At 44.1% G+C, this 13,613-nt stretch overlaps 1 non-coding gene across 1 annotated transcript; it reads right to left on the minus strand.

Moving 5' to 3' along the window:
- Positions 1-13,067: 13,067 nt before the first annotated feature.
- Positions 13,068-13,142, minus strand: Trnad-guc. The gene has a single exon. It is a non-coding gene; the product is annotated as a tRNA-Asp (tRNA).
- Between the last annotated feature and the right edge of the window lie 471 nt (positions 13,143-13,613).

A 13,613-nucleotide genomic window follows, 5' to 3' on the forward strand; every position in this document is an offset into this window, starting at 1 on the left:
CACTTCTCCATTAATTAATGTATAGACTTCAAAACAAGCAATTTGCCTGAGTAGCTATAGAGCAGGTTCTGAAAGGTATTGATATAATGTTTCACATCCATTTACCATAGGGAATCAAAGAATGAAACCAAACACATTACTCTGCGTTTACTCTCTGTGCATTGACTAACACATATGAATCAATAACAAAAATAAATTATCTGAAGAATCTCCTGTGAAAGGAAAAAGAACAGGATGTGATGTTTTAATTACAGCACACTGGATCAGAAACAATGAAATTAATTCTGTGCCACATGCATGTATTGCATACTAGTGTAATAAAATACTCATCAAATAAAAACGGTTTTGTGCCTCCGTTGCTACCGAGTGTGAAACACAAACCGTAGACAGATTTTACGGGTCTCCACTCAACAACGTTAAAGCATTTTACACCATTGAAAGTGAGGCGTGGAGCAGACGTTGTCGGCAGTGCTCCTGCCCCCGCCGGTAGGCAGCAAACGGGTCCCAGAGAACTCAGACGCATGCGGTGTTCAGAGGCAGATGGTCGGCCAAGAAATATTGTTCAACCAAACTGTTATTACCAGTGTGGCAGAAAGCGAAATATATTGTAGATTCGTTTGAATTACCCTCATAGCTTCAGCACCGAGAGGAAAGGGGCGATAAAAGTTTTGTTGACGTGTACTTTTGGTTGCCAGACGTCGTATCAGCTACTCTCGCGTTTTACCTCAAGACTACGGTCGTAGTCAAGAGTGATGTACTCAGACTGCAGTCAGGACTTCCTCCGGGAAGTGCCGCAGTCTACAGTTTTGCCAGATCGAGCATATTCCCGGACATAGAATTCTGAGGGGAGCACGACTATATTGTCCACCTTACGTGACGGTCAGTTTTTTTGTCTAAGACTGTACCTACAACACATATTGCACGCTGAAGACCCAGAAGAATTAAAGAAACAAAATTAGTTTATGAGAGCAACGTTAACTATAGCGTTCGAAGTATTCATAGTTTTGTATACGTGTGTGTAAGCGCTTTCCAATGCCCACTCAAGGAAGACAAGCATACACAGTCTAGCTTCAACATTATCAATACGCCTCAGTTTGTGCATGAACTCAGATAATCATTTGGAATATTTAGTAGTACTGTACCCATTGGTGTTAAACTCGTTTTCAACCAATGATTCACTCCCTGTATGCCTCGTCAGGAATGACTGTTAGTTTCTGTCAATCACGAAATCTTTGCTTAGTCAGCATGACCTGGGTTTGAATCCATATGCAGAACGAGACGATTCGTCGTGTCACTTGAAGTTCATACATATTCTCAACTATCTGCTCGTGGGTAACTTAAATTTTTAATGTCATTTTGTGTTAAATAATAAGTACGGTATGTTACTTTGAAGAGGAAATCATGAATACGACGAACTTACTACGTGCATTACCTACCTGACGTAATAATGAGAGTGGTAATATTTCAGGTATGTCATTTATTCTAATAAATGTGAGCTTAGAAGCCTTAAGGACAGTCTTATCTGTGACAAGGTGTTCCCTGATATTTGTAATGTCGTGGTGTTACTTTACATCTTGAGTTATTGAGATACAGAGCAGTGTTTTCTAGTGGTGACTTGTTGGAACCATTTTCAATAGTCAAACGACTGTACCGACGAGGGATTAGAGGACCTGCTAGAGAGTTGCGTTAAACGGGATGCATGGGAATCAGGCGAAATGCAATTCAGGTCGTTCGGATACTTTTGAGCACTACTGTACATGTAGATGCAGATGAAGAGCACGATTCACAATCAGTTTAAACTTTGCCCTAATTTCTCTATGTCCATCACATCCGAACTAAATCATAACCACTCATTGTCTAACTAGGATGCTAACAACTATTTATCTGCTGTCTCCAGCGTGTGAGGTCTCCTAGGCTTCTTGAAGGTTTTATTAACTTTAGTAACCATTGACGCTATGATGAGATCATGATCACTAATCTGTGTCCCTATAATGACACTGTCGATAGGATCAGGCCTGTTAATAGCTACAACATCTAAAGTAGTTCCATTGCGTGAGGGTTGTCGAACTAGCTTCTCAAGACACCTTTCGGAAAATGTTTTCAGAACTATCTCACAGGATTGTATGTCCGTAGCACCTGCAATGAATCCATAGATGTTCCAGTCTATACTCGGTAGGTTAAAGTCGCCCCCAGCTAATATTACACGGTCGTGGTGCTTCCGCACTACTGAGAATGGACTTTCTTTGAATGATTCTGTAGCTGTTATGGCGGAATCGGGTGGCCGGTAAAAACATCCGATGACTATCCAGAGTTCACCTCGGTCGGTCACTTGTGTTCAGATAACTTCACAGTTAGACTCAATTTTGACCTCGATAGGCAAAAACAACATTTCTGTTGGCTAGAATGAACTCTATCCGTCCTATGGCAAGTAATCTGCCTTTTCGATATACGTTGCGTGCCTCTGGCAATAATTTGGAGCTTTATACTTTGGATGTCATACAGCTTTCGGTTTTGAGTATAGTTTGTGGACGAAAATTTTCCTAGACGGCGATAATTTCAGGAATTTTGTTCCGAATGCTTCGGAAAATTACTGTTAAGACTTTGACATTCAAAGTGCCTCCGCTTTGTACACGATCTGATTTCACTCTGTGCGCACTGACTGGCAAGCTTTCGTCAGCTTATACTTTAAAATATTACAACATATTGTTTATACACATACACACATTTTCCATGAGTGTTGTCTGTGGGTAGTACGCCGCAATCGAATGTATTGCAGTATTTCAGTTTAAAATAATGCACCAGAAGGGACGCGTTAAAGATGTCTGTGGAAGAGGAGAGTGAATATCCATCATGTCACGAAGGACAGTCGCGACCCATGATCATATCCACTTCATGATGTTACACACAAAAGGCTTGCTAACCAAGGACGTTGCTCCACATTTGTACCGGTGTTAAAGCGATGTGGTGTGGATATGGAATGGGCTCCAGTTTACAGGCGGTGTTGAGGACTTACACCGCACAGACTGTCCACGTTCGAGAGGTGCACAGGATGATTGATATCTACCAATTTTCAGTTAAAGGACTCATCGACTGAACGCTCCAGAACGAAATTCGGTGTTCGAAGAGACAGCAAGGTATCATGTATCCCCTCAGACTATTATGAGACGATTGCATGATGCGAATCTCCATTCCCGACTACCATGGCGGGCACCAAGTTACGATCACAACACCATGGACTCTGTTACGGACAGGCAAGAAATCATGCGGAATGGACGCCCCAGGATTGGCACTGGGTATTGTTTACGGACGAATCTCGGATCTGTTTGTATGCTAATAATTGCAGACAACGTGTCTGAAGACAACCCGGTAATATCGAACGTCTCCAACACTGTGTTCCACATGAGCAAGAAAGTAGTGATGGAGTGATCTTCTGGTGTGGCATTACATGGGTCCACCGTACACCTCTCGTGGTTGTGGAGGGTAGTCTCACTGTTCTTCAGTACAGGGACGAGATTCTGCGAGCAATTTTGGACTGTATCGCCGACATTTTGCTGACAATGTCATCTTGATGGATGATAGCTCGTGTGCTGATTATGTTGCTCTCGTGAACACGTACCTTCAGCATACTAGGATCACCAGAATGGAGTTGCCTGTCTGTTCGTCGGACATGAACCCAATCGAACGTATCTGGGATCAACCGAAACGGTTGTTTTTGGAGGTACTCTGCACGGCTTACCCAGAGTCGCCATTGACCAGTGGGACAGTTTAGACCATGGCTGGCTTGATGATCTCATCGATGGTATGTCACGACGGATTCAAACCTGCGATGGGATATTCCACAACGTATTGAGGTTCCTCGGGAATGATGTGAAAAAGGACCCATGTGAAGCAGACTGTTCTGTTGTTACAGAAAAGTTTGTTTTTTGGTTTGGTGATCAGGACACACTGCAAACGACAGCAATACCTCAAAGCTAATTTTTGTTTTCTGTACCATAAATTTCGAAATAAAGGGACGACGCAAAACTTTTGTTGGTGTGCGTAGTTCCTGAGTTGCCCTCATGTGACTTTATGGACTCTCTTCCAGTCCTCAGCAGCGTTATCTCCTCATGTTGTAGAAAGACCTTCCACCAGCTCTTCCACCGAGGTGGAAATTTCGCTATTTCGCTTCTGAGACGGTTATTTCTCATTTTCCTTAGAAACGCTCTTGTCACTTCATTTGGTGCTGGACTTCTGGACGCGGGTCTTATTAATTTTGCGGCACGTGGCATTTTCTGTTTGGTTTTAGACGCTGTAAGGCTGTGAGCGCTACTCGCCCTTCCTGCAGGCGGGTTTAATTTAGTCCGGAGCATGTGGGTGCACATACTGCAGTCTGCTGCTCCGCGCCGTAATTACAGCCTGGCTGGAGAGTGCAGACTCTGCGCCCATGAGGGCAGCTAGAGTTGCTGGAACCCCTGGTTATTTGAAGATCCTGTTACATTCAGTCACAGGAACACGTCTTTAAATGTCGCAAACTTGTATTTGCTATTTTCAATTTCTTCAGAAATATGCATGCAGATATTGTGGAACCTGCAATATCAGTGGAACCTGACCTTAACTAAATGCCTTTCTCTTTGTAACCGTGTTTTACGGCCCAGCAATATGCGTCGAATTTCAATCACGTATGTTTGATTTTATCCTCAGCCAGTCGCTCTTCTCCCTTACACTCTTCGGAACATCGGTTTATCAGTTTGTGTCTGCAAAATTGCTCCGCGGTTGAGAAAGCTTCCCTTCTTTTTTTGTCGTTTTCTGTTATTAGAATCTCGATCTAAACTGGTGTCCAAAATTAAAGCAACAATCCGCTATTTCCCCGTCCTGTGTCTAAGTCACGATGTAATCGTACCAAATGTCAACAGGTATGCGTAGGATCTTGTTCTGCACGGAAGATGTGCAGTCCAGTCAACGGACAACCACGTCAGCGATGACGTCAGAGCACCCATAAACCGGGGTGGTATTTATCGGGTAGTCCCACATCCACAATTGCTGCTTACACAGTCAGGCACAAAGAAGACGCCTGCCATACTCTCTGCAGTGGAGAGACGCAGGTGGAACAGTAGCAAATATGACGTGGCACGATAGCTTAAAGTGAATAGCTCTGTTGTTTCTCGGACGTGGCGCCGGTTTGTAGAGACAGAAACTGTATCACAAAGACCAGGGCAGGTCCGACCATGTGTGACATCAGAAAGAGAAGACCGTTATTTGGCAGTAAGAGTAGAATGGCACCGCCGTAGAACTGCATAGCAACTACCACCTGACCTCGCAGCATCCACTGGACGTGTTGTATTGAGGCAAACGGTGTGCAGAAGGCTTCAGCAGAGTGGCCTTTACTGTCGGAGACTTGCTGTATGTGTACTGTGGTGTCACCGCCAGACACCACACTTGCTAGGTGGTAGCCTTTAAATCGGCCGCGGTCCGTTAGTATACGTCGGACCCGCGTGTCGCCACTGTCAGTGATTGCAGACCGAGCGCCACCACACGGCAGGTCTAAAGAGACTTCCTAGCACTCGCCCCAGTTGTACAGCCGACGTTGCTAGGAATGGTTCACTGACAAATACGCTCTCATTTGCCGAGACGATAGTTAGCATAGCCTTCAGCTACGTCATTTGCTACGACCTAGCAAGGCGCCATTACCAGTTTATATTGAGATTATAAAACATGTATAAACAAGAGCGATGTACACCAATTATGGATTAAAGTTAAGTATTATATCAATTACGTACTTTATTTGCTACTATTAATTCCCTTAACTGTTCCAGACCTCGCGCCAGCCTGCGTGAGCTTAAGCGCGTGCCTTTCGGCTTCACCTCATAGTGACTTGGCTGTCTTGCCAAGTCACAACATGTACCTCTGACGCCTCTTCACAGAAGGGAACGTCTAGAGTGGAGTCGTCAACATGCCACCTGGACGGTCGAACAGTGGGCCAATATTCTTTCCACAGGTGAGTCCCGAATTGGTCGGGAGAGTGAGTCTCGACGAATTCGCATCTGGAGGCAACGTGAAACACAATTTCGGCACTCAAAGCTGTGGAAAGAGATCGATATCGAGAAAGATCGCTAATGGTGTGGGTAAGGATTGTGCTGACCGCTCGAACCGCTCTTCAATAAATTCTACGGGTGAAACGGCGAGGTTTAAGTGCAGTCAGGTATCGTGACGAGATCTTGAGACCTCATATGCGGTTGTTGCGAGGTGCTGTGGGTCCAGACTTCGTACTAATGGACAATAATGTTCTACGTCATAGAGCATCGGTGGTTGATGTTTTCTTGGAAACGGAAGATATTGCACGCATGACGTGGCCTTCTCGCTCTTCCGATTTGGATCCCATAGAGGATGTCTGGGATTCACTGCGGAGGCAGATTGCAACTCGTCAGCATCCACCAACCACCCCTCAAGACTTGCGAGCAGCTCTGCAGGAAGAATGGGCGTTATTGCCTGAACATGAGACTGATGATATCATACACAGCGTGCCCCGTCGTTTTCAGGCCTGTACTGCTGCAAGAGGTGGTCACGCCCCATATTGACCACATTAATCAGCTGTCGGAATGTGTGTGCAAATCCGTTGGAAAAAACGAAGAACATTTGTGTCTACCGTTATGCATGTTGCAATTGCTTAAGTTCTGTATTCTTACATTTTTTCTACTTTACTATCACCTGTTTATACTGCTTTGTGGCAAAATAAAAGCAATTTTGCAAAATTTCCGTTTGTTGCATTAATTTTGGACACGAGTGTGTTAAGGGTAGTTGGACCGTCTGTCTTTACTTGGCATATGCGTTAACTACACTCACGAGCTAAAACATTTCTGCGTGTAATTGTTTGCCATCTCACTTAGCTTTCTGCCTAGCACTCCTAAGAGCTCTGGGGGCGTCACTGTTATAGTGAACATCTACTGCTCTTACAACAAGAGGTGCGGAAGTAACACAGGAAATAGCGAATATACAAAGCTCCTGCGATGCCTGCGGGATGTTTTACACACCGTCAGCATTGAAGAAGAAGGAATTGATGAAAATTGGAATTTTGGCATCCCATTGACATTGAGGTTAGTTCAGTTGGTGAAGGGTGCACAAAGGATTCATCCCGTCATTCAGGTGGACGGAACTGTACATTTACATCTACATATTTTCTCAGCTGGCACTGGACAAAGCATAGCGTACGAGTATGAGCTACATTCTTCGCTTCTCCATACGCGTTTGCAGTTGCAGGGGGAAAATTACTGTACGTACGTATCAGTTTGCACCCTCAAGAAGAACTCCAACCGCAGGAGCAGTTCTCTACAATTCGTCGCTCTACCGCCTTGTGAAGGTGTCCCTTTCAGTGATATTTGACGGTTGACCTCCGACCTGCGGTCTAGTACATATGTCGGCGTGCTTACTGCGAGTACTCCCCATCCCGAACGGTTAGGGGAACGTAGGTGGTAGCTTGCGTTTCGTATTTACAACTGTTACGGACACTTCTTACTACTGCATTCACTTTCAGTAACATCAGTTCGAGCAAAGGCAGACTATGACACAGACGGTGTCGCGGCCCCACTCCTTCGGTTGCATTTCAGCAAATATTGGTCATTGGGGCACCTCGTAGATGTAGACTGTCCGAGTCTGAAACTTCTTGATGTGATCCGGCAATCAGAATTTGTTCCCGCAATCTGAGAACAGGACAGAAACTAAATTCTCCCGTCGCCTCTAATCTGCTGGTAGTCTGCCAAAGGCTGGCCATCGCAGATAGTTCGATCAAGCTCGTCAAACTCTCATGGCACAGCCGCTGTGAGACTCCAAACATGACGATACCTGTACCGGAAGTATGGCGCCAACAGACTGTAGCACAGCCTACAGTAGTTTTGTGGGCCACTACTACGGTAACTACTCGCTGAACGCTTGTGTCACGTGCTCACTGTTTCTCCAAGCTAGTGCTGCTTTATGAAAGAAAAAACACACATCACTGCTGTAATATTCTACAATAGTTAAAATTTTACAAACCGGTTATCGGCTGTTACGCCATCGTCAGGTACAATCATAAAGATGTATGGCTGTGAAATTTTTGTGGGACCAAAGATTTTAATTTAGTGCATCTACAGTGTATCTTAGTTGATTTCCAAAGATAACAACTATTAATGTTTGATTTGAGAGGAAAATGAGAGGATTTACAGCAGCTAGCCCAGAAATAATTGTTTTGTAAATAAAAACGGTCTCTCTCCCAGACGCGTTTCGACTTCTTCTTCTTTTTTTTCTTCTAAGGCATCTCCAGTGGGTTCTAGAACGATATAGTTTTGTTTTGATGCAACAGTTCAATTCGCGTTTTTTATGTAAATAAGTAGTTACTTACAGTTGGTTGGAAATAAATTACTGCAGCAAGAAAAAGCGGTTTTTATTTACAAAACAAATATTAATGAGAGGAATTATTTCAATAATTGAGCTTGGATAAACTGCGTGGCACATTATTTAATGAGCTACTGACGAATTACATCTACTGTTCCGAGAAAAACATAATTTAGACAATATATAGTAAACTCGGGTGACATGTTCCAAGGGGTTGACTCAACATGATAATCTTGTCCTTAATAGGCCGAATGTTACAAACGAGTAAAAGTAAAGAGATAAATGAAACAACTGTCACTATACAAAGTAATTTTTTTGACGGGCCAAGTGGAACTCTAATAACAGAAACAAAGGAAAAACGGAGGTTGTAAGTAGGAGGGGTAACTTACAAAGTCGTCTGGACGGGATTATTAGCAGTATCTGCAGTCAGAAGTGACCATTAAGGGATCTGTGTCTGATCATTTAATACTAGGCTTGGGCAAGTGGACGTATATTTATTTATTTCCTTTATTTTGAGGTAATTCATCTTCATTCATTTTTCGTTGTTAGGTAAGACTTCACGGTGCATGTTGCAACTGTAGCTTTCCTTAAGTAGATGTCCTGCCGAAGCAGAGTCTCCTTTTCTAAGATTCCAACTTCTATAGTGTCCCTTCAAGCGGGAGGAACCTGCCAGAGTGGCCTATACAGGGTGCACCACAAATGTTACGGAAATGGGAAGTTCTATTGATATGCGATTTCACAGGATGGATTGGTAGTAAGGGGCTTGCATTATTAACCAATACACAAACTGTAATAATACTTAGAAAATGTATTTTTTCTGTAAACACACGCTTTTAAATGGAATGATGCTTATTGACATTAACAGACTAAAAGTAGGGTAAATCAGAATGTCAGTGGTGTATGTTGCTGGATTCTACTGCCAGTCGGTTAAAAGATATCGTATTTTGAAGAGTTCCCACACCGACACTTGCGTAACACCTGTGGCAGCACACACTAAAGAATAACACAAGTGCATATACTAGGTATGTAGATTCTGAATAGCGACGAGGTGATCGACCATTACAGGTACAAATGTAATGTATTGCGAATACATAGAAAGAAGGATCCTTTATTGTATGATTGTATGATAGCGGAGCAAACACTGGTAGCAGTTACTTCTGTAAAATATCTGGGAGTATGCGTACGGAACGATTTGAAGTGGAATGATCATATAAAATTAATTGTTGGTAAGGCGGGTGCCAGGCTGAGATTCATTGGGAGAGTCCTTAGAACATGTAGTCCATCAACAAAAGAGGTGGCTTACAAAACACTCGTTCGACCTATACTTGAGTATTGCTCATCAGTGTGGGATCCGTACCAGGTCGGGTTGACAGAGGAGATAAAGAAGATCCAAAGAAGAGCGGCGCGTTTCGTCACAGGGTTACTTGGTAAGCGTGATAGCGTTACGGAGATGTTAAGCAAACTCAAGTGGCAGACTCTGCAAGAGAGGCGCTCTGCATCGCGGTGTAGCTTGCTATCCAGGTTTCGAGAGGGTGCGTTTCTGGATGAGGTATCGAATATATTGCTTCCCCCTACTTATACCTCCCGAGGAGATCACGAATGTAAAATTAGAGAGATTCGAGCGCGCACGGAGGCTTTCCGGCAGTCGTTCTTCCCCCGAACCATACGCGACTGGAACAGGAAGGGGAGGTAATGACAGTGGCACGTAAAGTGCCCTCCGCCACACACCGTTGGGTGGCTTGCGGAATATTCCCCAGAGAAAAAACCGTCTACATGCCTTAAATTCGAGGACGGACCGGCCGAGGTACAGGTCCTCTGCGTCCAATCCAACATTTGGAAACCATTCGTGAAGACATACTGTAGTAGCTCGTGCACCATGGGCTGGACAACCATCATGCTGGTACCACAGGTTCCTCCCAGCCTGCAGAGCAACGTCTTCTAGCATCCCAGGAAGATGATCTGTTAGGAGGCTACAATACTTGTGCGCGTTCAGTGTTCCGTCTTTGAAACACGGGCCTATGAGCTAATGGCTCACTGTCCCACACCACACGTTTATACTCAATCGACGCTGAAATTTCATCTGATAAGCCAACGAGGATTGTCGACAGACCAACACTGCATGTCTAGACGATTTACCTGGCCATGATTGGTTCGAATGGCTCTGAGCACTATGTGACTTAACACCTGAGACCATTATTCCCCTAGAACTTAGAACTACTTAAACCTAACTAACCTAAGGGCATCACACATATCCATGCCCGAGGCAGGATTCGAACCTGCGACCGTAGCGGTAGCGCGGTTCCAGACTTAAGCGCCTAGAACCGCTCGGTCACACCGGCCGTCGCCATCCTTGGTAAATGTGGCTTCATCACTAAACTAGCTACAGGGTACATCTGGAGTATCCTATCTTAATACCCGTGTACAGAAGTTAACACAATTCTCGTAAACGTTTCCATGCAGCTCTTGATGGAGAGAGAGGTAACAGGGATATAACCTACGTCGATGTAAAATGCGTAGGACACTTGCCTGACACTTGCCATTTGCTCGTGCGATTACACTTGCCACTTGCTCGTACGATTGCGCCCGAGCTAACGTGCGGATCAACTGCAGCGGCACCGACAATATTAATTTCCCCCTCTTCTGTCGTCACTTGTCTTCTACTGTTACGTTGTCTAGGTGTTACACTACCACTTTCACGTAACTAGTTGAAGAGGTTGATATATAATTGCCGAGATGGTTGACGTCTATTGGGATATCTTGCCGCATACACCGTACAAGAACGAACTGCATTCTTCCTACTCTCTCCATACAGCATGAGCACGTCGCTTTTCCTGCTCTGGTAAATCCCATCGAACATTCACGACGTACTACTTGGACTGTCACACACTAACTGACTAGAAAGTTGCAAAGCACTTAAGGAACCGCAAGCACACTGTAAGCAAACATAACAACATCGTACCTAGCAACTACGCATGTTGAATGGGACCAACAAGTGTTGTGGAAAATTTTGAAAATACGATCTTTCGTAAACGACTCGCACTAGAATCGTGCAACAAACACCACTGAGTTTCTAATTTACCCTGCTGTTAGTTCGTTAATGTAAATATACGTTGTTACATTTAAAAGAGTGTACGTTTGCACAAAAAATACACTTTATAGCTATTATAACAACCTCTTCATCGGCTAACAATATGAGCCCCCGACTAACAATCCATTCTGTAAAAACCACACATAATTAGCACTTCCCACTTCCGCCATATCTGCAGTGCAAGTTTGAGGATTTTGCCAGGATTACACGTAATTTTGTATATTACACTTTTTCCAAAAGCTGAAGAGCTGCCTTTACCATTGAGCAAAACATTTACAGTAGTGTTTTGTAAATAAAATGATGTTTTAAAGTTGCTGTATTTAAGCTAATTAACCAACTACAAAAACATGATTTTAAAAATCAGAGGCTGTGGGTTTGAATTTCCCTGTATAGATAATAATGCATCAGTGAATAAGACAACACAAAGACCCCCATGTTAAAGCAGATCACTCAGGATATTGGTCAACACATGAAACTTACGATGTCTTAAAGGCTCTGAAGTACCATTGGCTGAAGTGAGAGGTAAAACTACTACACGATCGTCCATTCGTCAAATGCTAATATCTTCTGGAAAAGCCGGCCGGTGTGGCCGTGCGGTTAAAGGCGCTTCAGTCTGGAACCGCGTGACCGCTGCGGTCGCAGGTTCGAATCCTGCCTCGGGCATGGATGTGTGTGATGTCCTTAGGTTAGTTATGTTTAATTAGTTCTAAGTTCTAGGCGACTGATGACCTCAGAAGTTAAGTCGCATAGTTCTCAGAGCCATTTGAACCATTCTTCTGGAAAAAGTCCTTCTTCTGTAAGTGCTAATGTTCTGAAATAAGAACAGATATATGAAAGGTGAGACACTGGACCAAATTTTCGCTCAAGGGAATAACTGGTGATGGAATGTGACATGGAATGGAAGTTCCCATAGCGATTATTAACAAATGTCTCAAATCTGAAAGGCGTGTAGACCATTTTATGATATAAAATGGAATACAAGCTGCAAAATATATTAGGGAAGTATTAAGTTTAACTCATGAATGTGGACTAATAGAGATATGCGCGAAAGCATGTTGGAAAGATGGATAGATGAGATATGTTGCAGTGTCCAGATGGAAACGTGTATTAAGTACCGAAATGGGGAAGAGAATGAAAACGAGCAATTGCCAAAATTGAGGAGCACGGCATGATCCGGTTTGGACGTCTTTTAAGAATAGAACGAGACGATGACCTGTGAGCAATACGACTTCCACAGGCCGCTGGTGGGAGGTAAGAAACGGCGACTGACGGGTAGCAATCGAGACTGAAAAACAAATTATTTCTGAAGTTTCGGGAACGCAGTCCGATCTTGTCGTTTTGGCGCACTGATATTTTGGCTGATAACTGTAGATTGAGCTGGAGTTTATCGTTTGTAGTTTCAAGTCACGATTTCATTCGCAGACAGCGAAAATATACTTTCAGAAGGTGTGGTGAGTTGCTGCTCCACCCTTATCTAACTAATATAATGTCGTGTGACGAGGGCCTCCCGTCGGGTAGACCGCTCGTCTGGCGCAAGTCTTTCGATGTGACGCCACTTCGTCGACTTTCGCGTCAACGGGGATGAAATGATGATGATTAGGACAACACAACACCCAGTCCCTGAGCGGAGAAAATCTCCAACCCAGCCGGGAATCGAACCCGGGCCCGAAGGATTGACAGTCCGTCGCGCTGACCACTCAGCTACCGGGGGCGGACCTTATCTAACAAGATTTGTGCTTCACGAAACGCTAAACTGTAACCTACGCTCTTACCTTCCTTCCCTTTGCAGATATAGTCTCTTTTCAGAACAAACTAAACAAACAATCGGGTTCTATCGAAATGAAAATACTTTCCTTTCTTTGCAGTACACTATTGTACTACAGTAAGTTAAATAAAGAATCATGTTTTATCGAGATAGTCACCAAGGCAAATTACACGATCTACCAAAAGTATGTTGCAGAGACCAGATTTTCATGGAATGGCAACTACAACAAAACTGATGCAGGAGCAGCTTCAAAGCTGAAAGTTTCCTTTCTTAGTCATGGGTGATAATTCGCTCTCTGAAAGAGGACGCCGGCCGGGGTGGCCGAGCGGTTCTAGGCGCTACAGTCTGGAACCGCGAGACCTCTACGGTAGCAGGTTCGAATCCTGCTTCGGGCATGGATGTGTGTGATGTCCTTAG

The sequence above is a fragment of the Schistocerca americana genome, chromosome X (genome assembly GCF_021461395.2).
Source record: "Schistocerca americana isolate TAMUIC-IGC-003095 chromosome X, iqSchAmer2.1, whole genome shotgun sequence".
NCBI classification, from domain to species: Eukaryota; Metazoa; Arthropoda; class Insecta; order Orthoptera; family Acrididae; genus Schistocerca; species Schistocerca americana.